The sequence below is a fragment of the Lepidochelys kempii genome, chromosome 1 (assembly GCF_965140265.1).
Source record: "Lepidochelys kempii isolate rLepKem1 chromosome 1, rLepKem1.hap2, whole genome shotgun sequence".
NCBI classification, from domain to species: Eukaryota; Metazoa; Chordata; order Testudines; family Cheloniidae; genus Lepidochelys; species Lepidochelys kempii.
The window spans coordinates 200,355,906-200,378,730 of NC_133256.1; the positions used below are offsets into that span (position 1 = coordinate 200,355,906).

Sequence of the window (22,825 nt, forward strand, 5' to 3'; positions counted from 1 at the left end):
CAGCCTTCCAAATTTTACCTGAAAAATAGCATCACATGGAGGCCTATAATTTTTCCTGCCCTGCTATGATGGTGTCCCAGTATATGGGCTTTTGCCCCAGGCAGTGACTGCTGGAGAGGCAGAGGGGCATTTTCTAGAAGTCAAAACACTTGGCAAACTGTTTTATCTCTCCCTCTCTCTCTCACCAGAGGATGGAAATCCTGTAGAGACCCCAAGCTAACTACAAAGAGTTCTTTATGCTGAGAAGAACATTCCGCAAAAACTGATCATTCTGGAGAAGAAAATAAGAACAATGAGAGACAAACTTGCTTTTTCAGACCTATGATAGGATTAGTGATCCACACATCCATGAAGTCACACTGCTGTTTTATAATATTTAATGCTGACTGTAATAATAAAGAGAAAAGATAATAGCAAAAAAAGTTGCAAAATTACTTAATGGCTATTGTAAAGTTAATTTTTCCTTGTACAGATTTATTTTCTTCAGTGATCTGACATCTGTCAACCAAGGCAGCTACTCCTGGGATATCCCTAGAAAACAAAAATGATGGAAATAACTCCACAAAAATGTTCTGCACTACATGATCCCCAAAAGCTCCACATTTATGAATGTCTTTACTGAGAAGAAGAAATCTTCAGTCTGTGAAATCACTCCTCCTTAATTCACTTAAGACCGCCTTCAACCTGGTCAGCCACTGCTATGTGGTATCAAGCAACAGATGAAAGAAAGCTCAGTGGAGGTACAAAACAGAGAAAAAAAAGACTACACAAAATAAGATTTCAGAACTACAACCTATGGAACTGCACAGCAAAACACTGTATATATCTTCTATAGGAGAGACCTTCCCCCTTGCAGTGATTTGGGGAAGAATATATGGAAGCCTATATGACTGCTCAGCAAAATTTCTGATGCAAAGTAGCCATATGGTTGATGACGTTACCATGAAGCTGGATGTTTATTTATCAAGAGGAAGCCAAAGTGATGGTGGAGTATATCCAATTTGTTAGCCTCTGATATTGTATCCCAAGGGAAGTGTTGGAAGCCCCATGGCTAGGGACATTTAAAATTCAATGGGACAGCATATGAGAAAATGTTTCATAAAGAACAATTTTGGACTGGAAAAATGGAGACTACATCTTAAGATGACAGATGTGATCCATATTATAAAAAACATTGGAGAACCTTTTACATATCCAACTGAAAGTGAAAGAGGAATTTAAGGATGTGGAACTTAACTAACCCAACTGATATTTAACCAGATCGGTGAGGATTTATGCCCTTAACTTTTGTGAAAAGTGCCATATAATCTTTAATGGCCAAGACTTTGATTCCACATCTCATCCAGAGGGCAGATATCGCTTCATTCTAATGGAGTTATAATCATTTTTCAAAAGCCAACTTAGTTTAAAAACCCAGCTCTTTTCATATTATTAACAAAGACTGAGGGAAAAGGAAATTTAGATCCAGAAATGTGTGACTGACTCATCCAGAGGGGGAAGGGCTGGGTACAACTGGCAGAAACATTGTATCTTCTGAGGTTATTTAGTCAGGAAATTTAACAGACAACCAAGAAATCTCATTGATCAAATTAGATTTGTCCTTATTTTTTAAGTACACTTCCTAATTAAAAAAATAAGCATTAGTTATTTTTAATTTAATGGATTATCTTTACCCAAATTTTAGAACAATGCATGAATGTGTTTAGCCATCCTTACTGCAGACAACTAGTGCAGTTTGTACAAATAAAATCTAATCACTTCAAGTTAAAGTATATGGCAATGGAGGCACCAAGCTGGGAGAGGGAGGAGGTCACATATCTTTAAGATGCAAATTGGAAATGAAACATTGGAGAAATGGAGTACCGCTGATTTTGCTGAGAAGGTGCAAACCATTCTTCACGTTTTTAGACCTGCTCGGGCTTGTTACTTTGTTTCATAATTAGTTTAATGTGAATGCTCTCACAAGCAATTAAGAGGTAGCTGTTGAGCGGTGATGTGGTCTGGGGGAATGAACCATTGGGAGTCAGGAAAGCCCTGAGCTCTAAACTCAGCTCTTTTGCTGATTTGCTGTGTGGCCTTGGGCACACCTCTTTGTGGCTCATTTTCACCGTCTGTAAAATGGGGATAACACCTAGCTCACAGGGAATTGTTGGATTACTTAAATGTTTGTTCACTGCTTTGAACACGTAGGTGCTAAGCGTAAGTTCTAAAATAAACTAAGGTTATTTGCTTCTGGAAATACACTTACGATGGAAATTGTTATTATTCCTGTTACACAGAATTATAAATACTTGACAAATCCATTCCTATGTCATTCTACTTGAAGAAGTTAAGCTTCCCTTTAAAAAGGTCTCTAGCCCTTTCAGATGTCATGAACACATTTCAAACAGAAACAAAGTGTGACTCAATGCAGTATCCCTTTCCTTAGTCTGTAGACCAATGGCTCCAGTGCCTCTGCTACTGCTCAGAGCTTTGCAAAGCAGCAATAGCATGACATTAACAAGATTCTGGGTAATTTCCACTGCTGCTAATCAAAGCCCTGTGGGCAATAATGAGAATGCCAGGTTCACAGTGTCACTGCTGCTGCTTAGGAAAGCAGAGGCAAACACTGGTATTATTAACAAAGAGGACCTCAAGGCTGAGTGAGGAGCCAAGTCACACAGATCCGTCCAGGTCATAGCAGCCAGGAAGCACTGGAAGGGGAGAAGAGAAAGTAAGCTCCTTCTTTCACCCATCAGCTAGAAGGGGGATAAAGCTCATATACTGTCAGCCAAGGGCTGTTGTGAAAGATGAAGCTCCTGAGCACTTTAGTAGACATTCCAGCACCCTCCAGCTTCCCTCAAACTGGCAGCAATAGCATTTTGCCTCCAGAACTTGCTAATGGTATCACTCACCTTTTCATATCTACCCTGGGCTGTTAGATTTACTGTTCCAGCTAGTAGGTGTCTCGTAAATTTTACAAATGTATCACTGGAGATTTAATATCAGTTACCCAGTTGCTTGTTGGATGGGTGATTTGGAGTGGGATACTGTGACAGCGTGCTATCAGTAGCACCCTGATCACTGACATTGCTGCAGCCTGGAGAAGGCTGCAGACCCAGCTTATTGCAATTATATACTTTCTGGTGGGAGATTCTGAGCATCTGGGTGACAATCACTGTGTTAACAAGGTAATTGGGGAGAATATAAAGAAAGGAAACAAGGGGAGCTCAAGAGGAGCTCAGAAAGAAGCTCAGAGCATGAATGAGGACTGCAGGGAAGCCTGTCCTTGCTATAAGCCTGCATTATTGTTATGTAAGAGGGAAATAAATGCACACCTTGGTTAAAGAGAAAGAGCCTGGTGTGCGTTTGTGACTGCGGAACCATCTGAACTGGCCAGGCAGTGAGGTCCACCGGGTCACAATGGAAACATCCTGTGACAGATACACATCTTCAGCAATTTGTGGATTGAACTAAAATCAAATTTCTTAGACCAGGCAATTTACATTATAAAGGAAATAAAAGTTCAATTGTTGCTGGTGGACCTAACAGTTCTACATTAAGGATGCAAGGTGGGAGAAAACTCTGGTAACCAACAGAATAGGGCTGCTTGTTCATAGTGCTTGAAACAATACCCCTCTTTTGGAAACCTGAGCTGAAAACTGGACAGTTGATCTGACAAATGAAAGATACAGGCAGTCCTCAGATTTATGACACAGTTGGTTCCTGAAAATTGCATCATAAGTCAAAACGTCATAACTTGGAACCACAATCCACTCCATTGCGGGATCAAGCATCGTAAAGTCAAAACCAATTGTCTTAAGTCAAATCAGGGTGTCAATTCAGAAATGTTGTAAGTGCCGTTCGTCATAAGTCTAACATCGTAAAGTTGAGGACTGCCTGTATTGCTGTCTGAGAAAGACTACCAACCTTTCTGGAAAATGATAGGACCATGACCTACAATGGATATTATTAGGGGATCTGTTTTAAGGCCTTTGATGGGGTGTTCACCTCACACCAGCCCCAAACAGTTGAAGGAAGCTGAGAAAGGGGCCAGTTCGTGAGATAAGCCACACATAAAGAGTTTAGGGGGGAGAAGCAATCCCTGTTTGGAAGATGGGAGTTCAGCTGAGCAGAGCATGGGTTAGTATAAAGCCAGAAAGTGGGCAACGAAATGGCTGCAGTGAGAATGTCTGCAGCCACTCTCTGTGCATGAGAGAGGGAAGGACCCTGGGACACTTGCCCCGAGGGAAGAGCATATCCAGAAGAGAGAAGGGTGGAGAAGAATGCCTGTGGAAGGCGAGTAGGAAATAGCCAAGGGTGAGAGCAGCAAGGTTGGGAACTGAGCAGCTGTTAGCTGTGTGTTGTAGGATCCCTGGGCTGGAATCCAGAGTAGTGGGCAGACCCAGGTTCCCCTACCAGCCACTGACAGAGTGGACAGCAGATCCAGTGAGATTCTATACCCCAGAAGGGGAAACCACATAGTGACCTGGCTGGAGGGCCAATTCACAAAGAGGAAGCTGCAGTCTCTGGAGTGAGAGAGGGGCTACAAAGCGAGAGAGAACATCACAGGTTGAGAGACTGTAAGGGGAGGTGTTGGACCTGGAAGAGAGCTAATCCCCAGAATAGCCAGGAGGAGATGCCACCGGCAGCGAGTGAGTGCGCTGTGACTCAAGAATGGTTCCGTCCATGATGGGCTCTTACAGAATGTTCTATCAACAGTCCATGCATGCTCAGTAGAGCCTTAGAATCAGTGTTACTCGTTTATATTTTTTCTTCTTGATCACTGGTTGATCACTTGAGCATTCCCATTATTTTAATTGCTTTGTATGTTCCCTTCTTTGCTGTCCAATAAAAAAGTAATTTTTAAAAGGTCCAGTTAGTGGGTCAGAAGCCTTCACTTAAAACTGCTGTAAATTTAGCTCCTTAAGAACCAACTCCCTATTAGTCTGTCCTCTGCACCTTTACTTTAACTCCTACAGCAAGAATTCAGGAGTAAAGGACACAAATATATCTGTGACCCATATTCAATGAGTTATTCTATGGTGTGATAAAGCTATTAAATGACATAGGTCAGTACTGAAAGGAAGGTATTCTGTGACAGCTCCTCAGCAGCCCATGAGAAATTAGTTGGAAGGCCTTTGTATTCAGTACATAATGGACAGGTGTCCACCCCACAAAAACACCACACTTCGCGCTAATTGGCCACTTTGTTCTCAGACCTAGCAGAAAAGATTGAATAGTCTATGGAGACTGAATGTCTCACCCCTGCTGGAGGGTCACTTCAGGTGAAAAGTGAGTCAGTATGAGGGAAGTATATACTGCCACACCTGTACTTGGATAACTAAGATTTAATTTTTATATATTATCAACCTACCTGATACTGTTCACAAGCTCTAAATTCAATTTAAAAGACTGTGTAAAATGGAAGAAGGGGATTTCCTTCATATGGAGCCAAATCCTGTAGGTACCAATACTTGTGAATTGACTTCAGTGGGAATTCTGCTTCAATAAAGACCACAGGACATGACTCATGGTTTGGAGTTGACCAAGAATTAATACATTTTTGATTTAAGCAACTGATTTTTAGAAGTATCTGCCAGTGCTATTAAATGACTTAAAGGAAACAAGCTTGACACAATCAAAGAAGATTCTCATTAATTGCTTTATCTATTGTACTCCATTGGACACTGGTTAAAAGTTCAGTACCACCTCCAGATGAATGGAAAAAGGATGGAAAGAAGATGGGAACTAATCTGTGTCTTCTTTCAGGTGCATTACATACAAAGGATAGCCATTTTTACCCTAAAAAAGTTCGGAGCTCTTCTCTAACCTCCCACTTGCTGGGTAGCTGAAAGTGTCAGAACAGGAGAGTTATGTTTCTTAATTTTTTATATTTATGACAAAAATAAATTTTGTATCTCTCTTCGCCTGCCTGTTATGCTGGGTTTCTTTTGAACAAAAAAGAAAAACACTGACAACTGCTACTAATAGACCAAATGTTGAAGTCCTTGCTTAGGACAAAATTCTGTCCTGCCTCCTGATAGGGATGCAATGGCGCTGCATGGTGGTTGAAGCCCCCCCAAAAGAGTAGTGGCTGAATCATATGGGTGCATGCTAGAGTCTATCTAGACATCTTGTTATAGTCTATACTGTACAGGCTATACAGTCCATTCACATAACCTTTCACAACCTCTTTACTCTCCCTTTTCTGTTCTTTTCCATGAAGCCTCCATGGATGGAGGAGATGGAGGGATGGAGGAGACGCAAAGAATCAAAATAAATCTATTTGAAAGCTCCCTAAAGAAGGAGAAGGAGTGTGTGGTGCCTCCAAAGGAAATTTCACGTGAAAGCCCTTGTGTTGCAATTCTAACGGGTTAGGCCAGAAGGGGGAAGGGAAGCAGATGCTCTATGTGCTAGGAAGGGCCTATCTTATACCAGCCCTGTAAATTGTTTTTTTTTGCTACATGTGTTTTTGGTGCAGGTCACATTGTTTGGTACACCCACTAAACATCACATCAGTGACCATCACTGTGCTTTGCCACCTATATTTTCCTGACCATTTCACACCATTGTGTATGTCATTACAGAATGTGGCCCTGTAAATCCTAAACATAATACACATCTTTCATACACAATCTGAGGTGCTTCCTCAACACTTACTCTTTCTAAACTCCCACTGACCTTAGTGGGAGTTATTACAAAGGACTTGAAGACTGAGGCCAACATTTGTAAACATTAGTCAGGTGCACACAGCACTGCATAGTCAGTACAAGATTTACCAGAGCAGTAGTATACTGTTAACTGGACAGAATCATGTTTCATTGACTCATTCAAGAATCCGGAGACCACACATTACTGCTCATATCTGAACTCCACTTCAGTGTTTTACTAGATAGATCTTCCTATGGGGAAACAGAAATTGTTGTGGGATCTGTTTCTGTTTAAAAAAATGCACAATGTCTGCAGAAGTGTAACTAATGATAACCTTCTCCCTCACCCTCCTTTGGAGGAAACCCTATAAAAAGAGCTTCCCAAAATGTCAAATAAAACTTGACCCATAACAGGTGTTCTTTGTTCATTTACCATGTCTCCTTTGATATGCACAGATAATAAAAGTTAATGAACAACTAAAAGGTAATGTGTAGTAGAAGTCAACACTAATTTTGCATAAATATTTCTGGATTAATAAAATGCCATTGTGATGATTATATCATAATGTCACAGTTGTTAAAACAACAGAGTACTCATACTTCCATTCCTGACCTGGCTCTGTCAACTAACCAGTTGGGATATGAATGATAGGTTTATACCCCCAATTATTCCCTGATGAGTTAGCGCCGAATAGTGTTTATACTGACATGACTGAACCTGAAGGTGGTCTAGACAGAGATATATGGAAAACTAAGTGTTTCCATAAACTGACATCAATGTGCATACACGTTTTCAGGTAAAAAGTACTCAACAGTATTAAGTAGTAACAACAGTGACACAGTAAAATCTAATAAGGCTTAATCCTGCAGGACAGAATTACCTGAGTAATCCTTAATAACATGAGTAGTCCCAAGTGAAGACCTTACTAAATAAGGGTTGTGAAGGGCAGAGAATTATGAAGTTTTTATCATCTCCATTCTACAGATGGGGAAACTCAGGCACGCAGAGGTGAAGTGATTTAACCAAAGTAATACACAAGGCACAAGTGAAAGATTGAGAAATAAAACCCCATGAATTCCTGGCTTCTTTTCTTGTCCTTTGGACACAAGAACTTCCTTCCTTCCTACAATATATTTTCATAGGTAAATGCAAACCCATCATCTGAAGATTTGTTATATTTTTATCATTGTCTCAACATACTATTTCTTGGTTGTATTCAAGAAGATGCTCATTAAACCATACCATAAGACCATTTTTGTAATCTTTAGGTTTGTCAGTTGCATGAAAAAACAACCCTTTTTCAGGACAAGAAAGCTAGTATGTCTACAATGGTCACAATTCATTCCCAGGGGAAAAATGTGATGATAACTTCTGAGAAAAGAAAGAAAACACTTGTGGGTTCTTCAGGTTGTGCTCAAGCAACAACCTCAAAGTGGTGTTCATTTAAATCAGGCAGAGGAAGCTATGCATGAGAGACTGGACTCTGCAGGCTCTATCAGTCAGAAGTCAAGGATTTATCATACTTGCCCTGCTAATTAGCCAGAGTGCCATTGTGCTTCCACTAGCATCACTCAACTTTCTTTTTTAATTTGGTCTTTTTTCTGCAATGAATTTACATATTTCCCAGTCTCTCATCCCCTACTATGTTTTATTTATGATACAGACCTTCCTGATGGTCACTTTAATATGAAGGAGGTAGTAATTAGTGTCCATATCTGCTAGGTTAATCCCTTTCCCACTGTCTGCAGAGAAGTTTAAGGTAAGTAACAGTTTACAATCTATATTAGGCTTAATTATGCTTAATGACAGTTACTGTCTCTCCTTATTAACTACACCTAAGTCTGTAGCTCCTAGATAAGTTTGCTTCCCAACCTCATTCTGAAATGCTAATGGTGCCACTGTGCACTGTATGTACGGTGCTTTAGTCCATAAAACTACTTCAGGAGAGCCAAGCAAGTGAGGTATCTGTTTCAACACAGATGCCCTGGAACCAGTGCAGGTTTAAAATACTGTCAGCTTTCTGTGAGAAGCGAGTTTCATTATCCGGCTCTTTAATGTATGCAGCACATTGAAAAAAAGAAAAAAATTACCCCAGAAAAGCTTCTCCTCCTGGTCTGTATAGCTGGTTCCCAGGAATGTCTCCTGTATAAGTTATTACCTATTTTCAGTTCATCTAAATTCTAGTTCAATAAAACTGTGCTAACGTTTAACACCTCTAAGGGAAGTAAAAAAAATATTTAAGACTTACTCTACTGTTCATCCACCATGGGTAGGCATCGTGTGTAACTACAATAGCTTTAGAGACAGGTTATAACTGCACCAAGATGTCTTAAGATCTTTTCAGATTAGAAATGGTCTCTAGCAAAATCCCAGATCCAAACACACTCAGGCTTTGGAAGTTAATAACTAGGGTCTGCATCACAATGCTGTGGTTTGAGCCTGTGTTCCCTTAACAGGAAAGTATGGATCTGGGGGTTGTTCCTTTACACTCTGCAATTTCACATTTTATCTTTCCTTCATAGCTTCATCTGTTATCCCTTTGGGGAAGTTTCTGTGATGTTGCTTATTTACATATTTCCAATAACCTATGAAAATGTAGGCCCTTTGACCCTTTGGGGCGCTTGGATGTCCCTTGTGGATACTGACTTTACAAAGGAAATGTCTGAAAACAAAGTGGTCTTGTTTGCCATGAGAGATGGGGCCAGGATGATGATAAAAATTGTTCTGAAGCCAGAGAAGCTCATCCTTTTGATTTTTCCAGAGCATTCCAAAGAGTGAGCTCTGCATGTAGTTAATGTCAAATAAGTGTGAAGTTTGCTCAGACTTAACTCAGGAATTTTTTCTGCCTGGTGAGAATTCTGCATTGGGTCCATGGATTATTTCCTTACTTTTCCTGCTGACAAAAATTCACGAACAGAAAAATCTTTCTTCGGAAAACTCTGTATTTAAAAACAAACAAGCAAACAGCTCAATCAAATCTCATATATAATCACATAGTTCACTGTACTGTTTAAATACTCACCTGTTATTTATAGCTACTGAAAATGTAGTGCCATTACTAAATGTATTATCTGATTGGTATGTGAAACCTTGTAATTCCATTAAAGGTGGCCTGCATCAGTATCCTGAACTTTTTGGTGGGGAGTCAAAATCCAAATCCAAATTTCACAAGTAGGGCCTTCCAGGTATTTCTCTAATAGGCCAAACTGGAATCCAAAACACAAACACCCCTGTAATTTTAGAGAGGTTTGAAATATGCTCTCCTACTGGGACCCAGATTTTGCAACCACCTCTGAATTCTATATTTCAAGCAAAACTTGAACATGCAAGACCTAATTTAGCTCTGATGCCACACTGCTGATCGTGTTAGTGGCACTCAAAGGGTAAGTCTGTACTCCAGCTGGGAACATGTTTCCCAAAGTAGGTAGACAGACATGTGCTAGCTCTGCTCGAGTTTGCATGCTTATTATAGTAGTGTAGCTGGAGGTAGCACAGGCAGCAACGCTAGCTAGCCGCCTGAATACAAACCCTCCCAGACCCTCTGGATACCTAAGTAGTGAGCTAACCCCAGCCGCTACCCATGTTACCATAGCTACACTGTTATTTTTAGTGTGTTAGCTCAAGCAGAGCTAGCACATCTGTCTACCCATGCTGGGAAGCACACTCCTGGCTCCAGTGTAGACGTAGACATAGTGACAATGTGAAAACACCAGTCTGCAGTGACAATATGTGATTCTTTTTGCCCACAAGTGCTGATATCCATATAAACACAGAATCTATTTTGTGAGATAGATAGATAGATAGATAGATAGATAGATAGATAGATAGATAGATAGATAGATAGATAGATAGATAGATAGATAGATAGATAGATAGATGATATTATATACACACACTCACACACACAAACATATAGGATGTACATTGAAGTAGACAACAGAGAGTGGAGAGGGTCATTTTACTGGCTGAGATCAAAATCCAGCAGCCAGCTTAGTGTAATGACTTGCAATGCTACAGAATGACTATGCAGGTCTGGAAACATGAACAGCTCACAATTCCAAGACAGCATAATGAACGATCTGACTGGAGAATGAAAACATTCAGCACAACTATCTAATGCTAGTTAAGGGAAAGTGCAAATTACTCCTCACCTGCTGCTGCCTTTCAGTTACTGGCTCTGAACCATAAACAAAACCCAGGAAACTGAACATTGGCCCCCTGTATTATAGCAAAGACCTAGAGAAACTAAGTTACTTGCCAGCACCTGGAATTCTCTTTATGTATTTTCTCCTCAGAAGTCCATGTGTGAAGCTCAGAACCATGAAAAGCAAATCACCCTAGGAGAGAGCCACTTCACATATGCAATTGGTCACTAACATTAGAAACACATGTAGCGCTTTTCTCTCTCTCAGAGAACTGAGGCTCTAGGAGCAACAAAGCTAATTAGTTTTCCCCTTTCTATGTTGCTTCGATAGATCTAGGTAAGTTCATGGAGGATAGGTCCATCAAAAGCTATTAGCCAGGACGGCGTCCCTAGCCTCTGTTGACAGAAGCTGCGAATGAGCGACAGGGAATGGATCACTTGATCATTACCTGTTCATTCCCTCTGGGGCACCTGGCATTGGCCACTGTTGGAAGAGAGGATACTGGGCTAGATGGACCTCTGTCTGACCCAGTATTGCCGTTCCTACATTTTTATTTCTATCCTCAGAGATTAGCCAGCTGTAACAATACACCTTGCGAAGAAGAATACTTAAAGAGGAACCACAAAGCAACCCAACAAGGGGCATCTCCCAAACTTCCACAGTGTGCTTGGGTGATGATCCTATTTTTCTGTAGATTCAAGAGTCGTAACAAGACTAATCCTCCCAACATATATCCAGGAGACTCTACCTGTTGGTGTGCTGAGACCACTACCTATCATGCTAACCAATACTGTCCAGTTGTTTCCTTATGGTACACCCTCAGTCTGTCTCTTTTCTGTATCCATCCATGGTCTCTTGTCTTAAATTTAAATTGTGAACTCTTCGGGGCAGGGGCCATCTTTTTGTTCTGTGTTTGTACAGCGCCTACCACAATGAGACCTTGGTTCATAACTAGGTCTTCTAGCAATTACGATAATAAAATAATAATAATAATCTGCTTAATTAGACTATTCAGTCCAAGATTCAAAGACCTCCTTTGATCACCATCAGGATAAGAACTAGATGCGTCTAGTCTTGATTGAGGAGCTCATCTGGGAAACTTACCATTTTCTGGTCTGTGGAATTCCAAGGAGGCTTATGTCATATATTGGAACTCTAAGCTATATGCACAAACAAGGTAAAATTCACCCCAAAGATGCCTATTGTGTGTTTGTATATTAGCAAAGAGTTTGGGGCTGAGGTGCCATATTTTATCACAGAGTAACTAGACTGCAGGAATTTCTCTCTCTTTATACTGTTGGTGAGAGGCACTTATAAGGGAAGGCTGTCATAGTGGGGCTTTGAGTCCTTGGGACCTAAAGCCTAAAGAAGCTGAGCAGTTCCAACTCTCAAAGAACACAGCAAGCATCATTATGAGATCATTTTGATGTGCCCATATCTAGCTCTGCAAAGAGACTTTACTGCAGAAAAAAGAAAAGCACTTTTGGTGCTCAAGGACCCAAGTTCTCTCCCTTTTGGTGGCCTGGGGTCATTACTTCAGGATTTTTTTTTTTAAATCCATCCTCTGGACTGACTACCAAGGTTACCGTCGTTGGTCTCATGCCAGCAAAAATTAAACTAAACTAGTTTTTAGCTGCCTGTTTTCTCCCAGGAGTTTCTGACCACTTTCCAGAGCCTTCTCTTCAACCTTTAAAGGGCCTCTTCTCCTCTTCATAAAAAGGGACATATGCACTAAAGACCCATTAACATTAATGAGAATTACACAGATAAGACTCTAAGCACTTGGAAGGGAAAAGATAATATAGACTTTACCTATTCTAAGTCTGAGACCCGAAATGTAGTTCTGAGAAAACATCTTCCACTTAACCGTGTAACATGCTGCTGCCATTTCAGTGGCCCAGCCCACACACATGTTGGATTCTTGATGTCTCCAACTCTGCCATCTGCCATTTTATTTGCTTCTTTCTTTTTTTTTTTTAAACTCTATTGTTAGTAGCACTACTGTGGTGACTGCATAACCTGAATCAGCCTTGACTGAAAGTCTTACAAATTAACTGGGCACCCGGAGGGTACACTGGATAACATTATAACACTGCCACATAGGTCCTTGAATCAATTCCGAGAAGAAAATAACTGTCTGTTTAAAAAGAGAGAGGGGGGGGGAACCCATAACTCATCCAGCCAGTAAAAGATACGGCTGTTGAATTTTGTGGGATGCAACAACATGCTGAAAGCAAAGATCCCAGACCTCCTGCAGGAGATGTTTGCCCCTGCCTTTTACAGCAGCTCTCTCTGTCAAACCAAGTTCTTATATTGGTAGCCATGACTGCAGTATCTGAATGCCTGGTGGTTCTATGGATGCTCCATCAATAAAACTTGTTCAGTGAATGGCAAAAAAGCCACTTGCCTGAGCTAAGCAAGTTGTTCACAGATTAAAGCTAGTTTGCTCCATACAGACACCACAGCAGCTAAAGGGCAACATTTTAAACTATTCTTACACTTGGGCACAGGCATCTTAGTAACAAAATGACTGCTTATTACTGAATGACTTCTCATCCTTGCTGTTGCAGTACATGGAATCACAGAAAGAGATGACTGAAAGAAATCAGGTACACCAAAGTCTGTTCACCCTGCACAAATGCAAAGGGTGATGTAGGCCACACCCAACTGACACTAAGACAGTCCATGGACCAGAGGAATAAGAAAAAACAAAGTGCTATGAAGGAAAATTCCTTCCTGACTTCTAACCTGGCAATTAATTCAATCATGTGCATGCGAGCAAGGTTCATTGTGGTTAACTATCTAATTCCCAATAGACCCCAAGTTTCCATTGACATCCTAGTCATAGTCCACAGTTTTCCTGAATGCCAGTGGTTTGAGTTCTGGTAGATTAGGACAGGAGGATTGTCCTATTCACTGCACAAGTGCCAGCTCACAATCCTCAAAACCAAGACAGCTCAGGGGCAACTCATCTTAAGATGTTCTCTAAGTCAGCCAAAACCCTAGCATCCTGTGATTCCATTCTTCCACTAAAGTTGGATGAGGAGCAACATCATAGCAGAATTTTGCATAAAGAGACCAAACACTTTTGCATGTGGTTTGAGAGGTGGGAAGGAGGGGGGTAAAACTTTTTTTCCCAAAAGACAGACAGGCTGACAGAGACTTGCCCAGATCTATTAGCTTTACCGGAACATATGCTGAAGAATGCCGCGTATATGTACATGTGTAAACAGAAATACACACTCACACAATGCTGAATTTTGTGTTGGCGGCCCGACTGCGGTTGCCCATGTTCCCTAGGCAGTGATCAGTTATGAGGGAACAGGAAAAAGTTACAATGTAATGATTAATTAGCGCACTGGGCTATTATTCATGGCAGTTAGAACAGCAGCAGCCACCACAGCAATGCTGGTGGCCTCTCCCCATAAGGCAGTCTTGCCAATCTTGGCTGGATGCTTCGAACCAGCCAAGGTAGGAAAAACAGCAAAATCCAGTGCCAGCAAAAGTAAGAAGCCGATTTCTCCATCTTGCATATGAGGAACAAATCTGCAGGGATGACAACATTCCCTTTATATTGGCATACCTGGTGTTTACAGGATGTGACAAATACCAGTATCACTATTTACTAACTATACGTAGCAACATTATTGATACTACCTGTCTAGAATTACTCCCTACACTGCTGCAAGTGAAGGACTTTAACGGTAGCTGGCAAGTATCAATGATGATAGGCATGGCTATGGTGCCAGGGCTTGAACAGATGGTCAAAGCGTGTCTATTTAACTGAGGGGATAGTCTGTGGATGCCTCTAACCCTGGTCAGCCAAAACCAAACATATCACAGCCACTCTTCTTCACTTTGTTTTTTACCTGCAGCTCATAGCCAACTAAGGAACGAAAGGAAGACAAGCAAAGAAAGCCAAATCGGGGAATTCATAACCCTTAGTGCAACCTCTCCACCGAGGGCTTTTTAAGAATTATAAAGCAGTACATTAAAGAGGAATCCCACCACAAAAACAGTTGTACTTGTCCCAGGGTTATCTCAGAGCACAGACACCCAGCACTAATGTCTGATCTCCAGTGTTAGGAAGGTGGAGTCAATCTACCCTATTCTAGCTTTGTCAGTGATTTAACTTTGCACAGCTATGCAGAGTTACATAGGCAAACTTCTAAGTTACAGCTTTCTTTTTTATTTTCCAACAGAAGCTTTGGCTGTTTATTTAACAAGACCTTGAAAGAAACTATTTACCAAAAAAGCAAATTCTTCCTTCGACAAACTCTCTCCCTCTGAAAGGCTTTGCTCTCTGTGTGGATTATTCATTTACTTTAATGATTTTAAAGAGGCAGTGTTAGGATGGAGAGAAGTGAAGAATCCACAAGACAGAAGTAGTTTCTAGAACTAGTTATTATAACAAAATGTTCCGTTGTATATGCTGTCTCAAATTTGCTCAAGGAAAAAATTAGGATTTTAGAAACCACTTTTCAAAAGGAGCATTGTTGGAGAATCTGGAAGCTGCTATGCCCATGGTATCTCTTGAAGAGCACTATATGATGGGATTTGTCCTACATGGCCAGGTCATCTCATTCTAACAGAGCAATAAATAATCCCTTTCTCTTGCCTTTGGAGAAGCCTAAAATGTTGCTCTTGCCCACTATACCTAAAACAGGAAATAAAAACCCACCCATAGGAGAATGGTAACGACAGCAGCAAATTGTCATCTTTCATTGGCATAGAGCTTAAGGCCACAAGGACCACCAAATCACCTAGTCTGTCTGATTTCCTGTATATCACAGGCTGCCACCCCCACAGCAAGCCCAACAACCACAATTAGACCAAAGGATTACAATCCTCAGGAGACTAAACTATTGTATGCCACAGGCAGAGAACAGGAGGGACCCAGGTGCATCAATACCTGAGGTGCATGCAATGGGAGAGAAATGATTAAGTGAGATTTCATGTCTATTGTACATATGGATGTATTGGACACAGTGACCAAGTTACGGGGGAGAATTCAGAGGGTCACAATGAGGCTGATAATCAGAATGGAAATAGAAGCCTTTTATAAAAATCATCTGAACAGTCAAATCTTTCTTTCTGTCTCTCTCACACATGCACACACACAATGTTAAGCTGCCCCTCGCTAACTGTTGTCTTTGGCCCATCTAGCCAATTGGTTAATTGATGCACATGTCGTAAAGTCATCCCCTCGAAGACATAAGAGTGTAGGGGGTTGGACATTGTTATCTGCAGACATTTGCAGAGGAGGGAGCAGAAGGAAAGAGGTATTGACCTTGGAGACTTATGCAGTATTTTCTTACCTTGAAATGTTATCACATGTTTACATTTTGACACAGGACACCAGAGCAGAGCACCCCAAAGGTTTGGATTCCAATTTGTACTTCACAGACCCCCCACCCCCCCACCCCCGGTATATAAAGCCAAAACAAAAGCCCTGGATCCAAATATCCCTAAACTTTGAAAATGTTCTGTTCTGGATCTCAGGTAAAAACTTCAGAGACTAACCAATTTATTTGTGCATAAGCTTTCGTGAGCTACAGCTCACTTCATCGGATGCATACTGTGGAAAATACAGAAGATGTTTTTATACACACAGACCATGAAAAAATGGGTGTTTATACAGTATGCATCCGATGAAGTGAGCTGTAGCGTTTGTAGTGATAAACACCCATTTTTTCATGGTCTGTGTGTATAAAAACATCTTCTATATTTTCCACAGTATGCATCCGATGAAGTAAGCTGTAGCTCACGAAAGCTTATGCACAAAAAAATTGGTTAGTCTCCAAGGTGCCACAAGTATTCCTTTTCTTTTTGTGAATACAGACTAACACGGCTGTTACTCTGAAACCAGGTAAAAACTCGTCACCCAATCATAGGTAGCATTCATTAAGGTTTCTGTAATTAGTTGTGTAGCAAATTAAACCACACATTCCATTTATCCCCAAAAAAATAAAAATAAGGAAACAGGTATCTCCATCTGTAGGTGGAGTGAATTAGGAGTTCACTCCACCTACCCCTGCAGCATACTGGGGTCTTAAAAATCAAGGGGAAAATTTTTTAAATGCATCTGGAAAACCAGAAGACATCTTCCCTGGGCAGCTTCAAATGCCAGAAATCTTCCAGTTTTCAACAAGTATTCCTGCTTTTTGATCATACTTCCATATAGATTAATAGCTCATCTACACTGAAACTGTGCTCCTTGTAATTAGAGAGATAAAAGCAGGGAAAATTAAAGGGGCGGGAAAACAATTCTGCACTATGTTGGCCACAGTTGGTGCCCAGATCTTTGGATTGCTTGCTTTAAAATACATGTTGTTGCTGAGGTTTGATTTAAAAATCTTATCTGAAAGAACTGCTGCTGGCTCCTGAACAATCTGCATTTCTTGTTACTAAGTAAAATGTCTGAGGTGTGCCCAAGTGTGAAGAAATTATAAGCGAGAGTTCACACACTCCATACCACACTTATGTACACACTCTATACCACACACACACACACACACGTCTGTTGGATCTTCTATCTCCCTTCTTCGTGCAATATAATCTGCAGTTTACTTCTCTGTAATAAATTATACAACCCATCTTTTTCTAGCTGGAAGGTTTAACAGTGCTTGTAAAAAGAAAAATGATAACAGTCCATTCTTCTTCATGCCTTACAGTTAAGGACCTACCAAAACTGTGGATTTTTGTGGATAAATAGAAATTCGAATTTTGCTTCTCTCAAACTGCCAGATGATTGGGGAAGATCCCATAAACCTAGCACATTTTAACAAATATTTTCCCACACTTTCAGCAAAAAAGAAATAAAAAACTATGTCTCCGATTCTGCAAACACTTAAATGCTTGCTTAACTTTAAGCACTGTGATTAGTCTTATTGAGTTCAATAGGACAACTCACTGTGCCTGAAGAGAAGCTCATGTGTAAGACTTTGCAGGATTGGGGCCTATTTTTGCAACAAATTTTGTTAGCAACAATTAAATACATAGGACTAGAATGAGTCTTTAGGCACAGTCTTGCATAGTGGTGAGGAACAGATGCAACCACCCCACAGAGGGAGCTCAGGAAAAGAATTGTCTTTCAAAGTCTAAATTCCCTGCCTTGTCCCTGGGGAAAGTAACTCACTACAGCAATTTAACAGATTATCAGCTTCTTCCATGGACCAGCCACCAAAAGTGGGAGAAGAAATGTAGGGTTCCCCCATTTCCAATTCCCTTTCTGGCCCTTTCTTGACAAAACACACCAACCATGCAGACCCGGCTCTCCCTCTCTCTATACCCATCTGCAGCCAAGATGTATAAGAGTCAGGGTTAGAGCTGCCAACTTTCTAACTGCAGAAAACTCAACACTCTTGTCCCGCCCCCCTGCCCCTGCTCCACCCCTTCTCTGTTGCCCCACCCCCCACTCACTCCAGCCCTCCTCCCCCCATGGCTCGCTCTCCCCCACCCTCACTCACTTGCTTCACTGGGCTGGGGCAGGGGATTGGGATGATGTGGGAAGGGGTGAGGGCTCCAGATTGGGGTGCAGGCTCCGGGGTGGGGCCAGAAATAAATGGTTCAGGGTGCAGGAGGGGGCTCTGGGCTGGGACAGGGGGTTGATTTGAAGGAGGGGGTGTGGGCTCCAGGAGCGGGCTCAGGGCTGGGGTAGAGGGTTGGAGTGTGGGAGGGAGTGTGGGGTGCAGGCTCCAGGAGGGAGTTTAGGTGCAGGAGGGGGCTCAGGGCTGGGGCAGGGTGTTGGGGTGCATGGGGGGATGTGGGGTGTGGTCTCCGGGAGGGAATTTGGGTGTGAGAGGGGGTTCTGACCTGGGGCAGGGGGTTGGGGTGTAGGTGGGGGTGCAGGGTCTGGGAAGAATCCCCAGGGCAGGGGATTCAGGGTGTGGGCTCCTGCCAGGCGGTGCTTACCTCAGGCGGCTCCCGGTCGATGATGTAGCGGGGCTAAAGCAGGCTCCCTGCCTGTCCTGGCTCTGCACTGCTCCCGGAAGCAGTCACCATGTCCAGCCCCTAGGCGGAGGAGTAGCCAGGAGTGCACGCTGCCTGCGCCCACAGGCACTGCCCTCGCAGCTCTCATTGGCTGCAGAGGTGGCACTCAGAACAGGGGCAGGGCGTGGAGCTTCCCTGATCTTACCTGCACCTAGGGGCCGCAGGGACATGACAGTCGCTTCTGGGAGCGGTGCTGACCGGAGCTGCCAGGGCCCCTTTTTGACTGAGTGTTCCGGTTGAAAACGGGATGCTTGGCAAACCTACTCGGGGGGGGGGGGGGGGAGGAAGCGTTGTACAACAATGCAGTACCAGGCCACAGTCTGGCCCTTACTTCTAAAACAGTGGAAATTTATGCTGCAAATGCAAATTACAGCAGGGCAAAGGACTGATCATTTAAGAGAGATAAGGTAGGTGAGGTAATATAGTTTATTGGACCAACTTCTGTTGGTGGAAGTGATAAGCTTTCAAGCTTCCCAGAGCTCTTCTTAAGGTCTGGGAAAGGTAACCAGAGTGTCACAGTTAACAGTATAGTTAACCAATTATACTTTTGAATATGCTCCTGAATTATCTATGCATTATTCTCTTGAATTTGTTATTGAAAATTATTTGAATAATTTGTAGTCTGTAATTCATTTGTGAGCAGACAATTACGAACACTTACATTCGAAAGACAAGATGCTTTGACTGGACAAATAAATCATGTTTCTGTTTTTGGACAGGATGAGTAGCTCTGAGCATCTTGTTTCAAGTGCAAATACTTATGATTGATCATTCAAAAGTTGCTTTCTGTGAATATTCTCTAATATTTGCTTAAAATATGTGTTTTCACAGACAGTCCTGCTTGTAAATTAGCTCACTCAAATATTTGTTAAAAGGGACAGGAACACAATCAAAGTCAGTCCTTTAGAAATTCAAATGAAAGTTTTTGGAAAATATTTCACCTCTACTAATGTACTTCAAGATGAATGATAGAAAATGCAAAACTACATTGTATTTACGAAGTTCACATTTTAGTAAGTAGGAAGATTATCAGTTTTTAATATTGCCAGTGCTTTGTTATACACAGTAGTAAAATGACTGAATATTTTAATTAGTTGTTTAGACCTTACTCACTACTCAGTTAGACAAAACTCTCACTGAAGGATTCTTGACTGAAAAAGGAGATGCAACATTTGTCTCACTGAATTAATAAAACTTAAATACATACATATATATTATTATTGCACCATGATCAATCTTTAGAAAATCCCACTGAGTTCCTAATATTTGTGAACTTGTATTTTGTAAATTATATATATTAATGTTTGTGGTGGTTTCCAATTTGTAATCTGTTCTTGCATAATTTCTGCCAAAATTTGCAGAAGTTTCCAAAAAGTTCTTGTAATTTTTTTATTCTCTTTCTCCTGCCCCAGCATCCCGCCTGTTCTTCAAAGTTCTCATTTTTGAGCTCTCTAAAAACCTCAGCCTGAGTGTGCTAGGTAAATAGCATTTTCAAGTAGATTCAATGTGTACCTTTAAGTATCCAGAAAATGTTGCTTAATGTTACCTTTTCTCTTCCAACTCCAAAAGGGTTAAGAGCAGCTCCTAACACTTCTCTTTTATGCTGCTGTAAAGAAAAGAAATGCTTATATTTAGGGATTTACTCAGACAACACCTTGAGTTTTCATAACGTTCAGATGACTCAGTGTTCAGCTGGAGAAGTAGGTGGCTTACTGTGTATATATCAATATATATCCATCTGCTGGAATAAGACAAAACAAAGTCCTACACATTCACATTCAGCATGCAGGTGAAGAACATGTAAACAAGAAGCACTAGTAACGAAAACATCACACCACACATGTACTTTATAGGGAAAAAGTTGCACATGAATATCATATTATGGAGGCATTCACAGAGACTCCAAGGCTACAAATCCCTTCATTTCGTTGTTAAAGTGGGGTTTTATCATCATTAGGGACAAAATAAATACTTGTTTTAACCAAAATTATACCACTTACTCTTGCCTTTCAGTAGCATTTTTGGGAAAAGTTACAAGTAAATACTTTTAACAGTTCCGGAGTTAAACATCACACATTTTCAAAATTGAAGAACTGGAGTCTAATGCTTTATAATTATACATGTATAATTTATAAAAGACTTTGTTTTAACCTGGAAACTTTAAGATATCTAGATAGCATCAAAGTATTAGCACTACTTATCATAATGGCCAAAATTTTCAAAGCTGGGTGCCAAAAACTAGGGGTAGATTTTCAAAGGCACAAATGAGAATTACACACACAACTCCCAATGACTTGCAATGGGAGTTAGGTCCCTAACTAACCTTTGTGCCTTTGAAAATCTCCCCCCAGGTTCCTAAATCCATATTGAGGCACCTAAATAAAAGTGGCCCAATTTTCAGAGGTGCTCAGAACTCATCACTCCAAGCGAGGTAATAATTCTCCATTGCCCAAACACCTGAGACTCTTCAGATGAGTCCAAAGGGGCTACTTAGCCTAGTATTACAGCCCTGCCATTTAGAAGGTACTACATTCAAGTCCTGAGAATTTTTTTTCTTAAGTTTTTGTTAGTAATAATCCTCCCAAAATTTTATGTCAGCAAAAATTCACACAGCCCCTGGAAAGAACCTTCAGTTAGGATGACCAGATAGCAACTGTGAAAAAACAGTACAGGGGGTGGGGGGTTAATAGGTTCCCAGATAAGAAAAGGTCCCCCAAAAAGGCACTGTCCCTATAAAAACAGGACATCTGGTCACCCTACCTTCAGTATGATATAGCTATAGCATTAGCACAAAGCTGAGTAACCCCATTATGATTCACTGAAGAGTCTCTCATCCTTTTTGGAGGGAAAATTAGGGGGAAGGGTTGGCAGGTCCAACACATGCACCGTACTAACAACCTGATTACAGCACTAGAGTTTTTCATCATGGTAGGAAGGCATGGGAACACACAACTAATTCCCAACAACTATAAAACAGTTATATTCATGGCCAGCTTATAAACAACATTAACCATGCAATTGCACACACAAAATGTGTAAAAATTCATACTGGACATTCCAACTGCAACCTTAACTCTGGCTGGATCCTAACTGCTCAAACTTTGAAAAGGTTTGGATCTAGATCTGGATCTCAACTTTTCATCTCTGTTCCATCAGCAGCTGAAACATCATATAACTACAAAAGTGATGTGTTACGTTTGTGGACAGAGTTAAGGCTGGTATTAGACTCTGCTGTATGAATTTTCTCATAAACAGATGGAGTATTACAGTCTTTACTTACACTATATCTTAACTGATCAATGTTTATATTATATTAATGGTAAACATTCTTGCTATATAGTTTTTGTAATTGCTATTTTAATTGACAACCTAGGTTTACATTAACAAAACTTTATGTTTGTGATGAACACTGAGTATTCAAGATGCTGAGACAAAAAGTCCTACTGAAATTGCAAGTTCAGAGTCACAAGCCATTGGCTAGATTTTCAGTGCCAGCCCTAACTTGTGAATTTTTTTTTTTTACCCACAATTAATGTTTCCCATATTTCTGTGCCCACAGTTAATTGCTGGCACAAATCTTACCGTTTGGATACCTCAGTATCTAATAGCACCCACAAAATGTAAAATGGGGATGCAAAAAGGTGAGTGCTATTTAGGGGATCAGGCTGAGTCTCCTTTCAAAATCAAGTCCCACATAGTAATCAAAAGTTAATTTTCAGTAGATTTTGCAATACTCTCTCATGTTTGACTTACTATTTCCAGGTTGCAAGGCATTAATGATCCCCATATAGGCACCAAGCAGGCAAACACACAGCCTTTGTAATTTGCTGGAAATGAATGTATTTACAAGAACAAACTCAATGAACTGAACTCACTGATTTCTAAAATAATTAACGTATTGAAGCGAGATACACCCAAACACAGGAGGCACACAAGGTACCCAAGCACATCCCTAAACAGTCAATGTTCTATAACAAAGCAGAGATCAATTAATCTAAGCAAGTTATATATTGATATAGTCCATATAGGTAACAGTAACATACTGTGTTAAACTG

At 41.0% G+C, this 22,825-nt stretch overlaps 1 protein-coding gene across 12 annotated transcripts in view; it reads right to left on the reverse strand.

Moving 5' to 3' along the window:
• The window catches only part of ZBTB20 (zinc finger and BTB domain containing 20), a 663,010-nt gene that overhangs the window by 532,611 nt on the left and 107,574 nt on the right, over positions 1-22,825 (reverse strand). For 10 of the 12 annotated variants that reach the window (XM_073308827.1, XM_073308823.1, XM_073308794.1 and 7 more), the window contains exon 2: positions 20,317-20,376. The exons of 1 other annotated variant lie outside the window; for it this stretch is intronic. The gene's annotated coding sequence lies outside the window, so the exon portion shown is untranslated. Of the gene's footprint in view, positions 1-20,282; positions 20,377-22,825 lie in introns of all 12 variants that reach the window. One more of the 12 variants, XM_073308787.1, reaches the window with a different exon arrangement.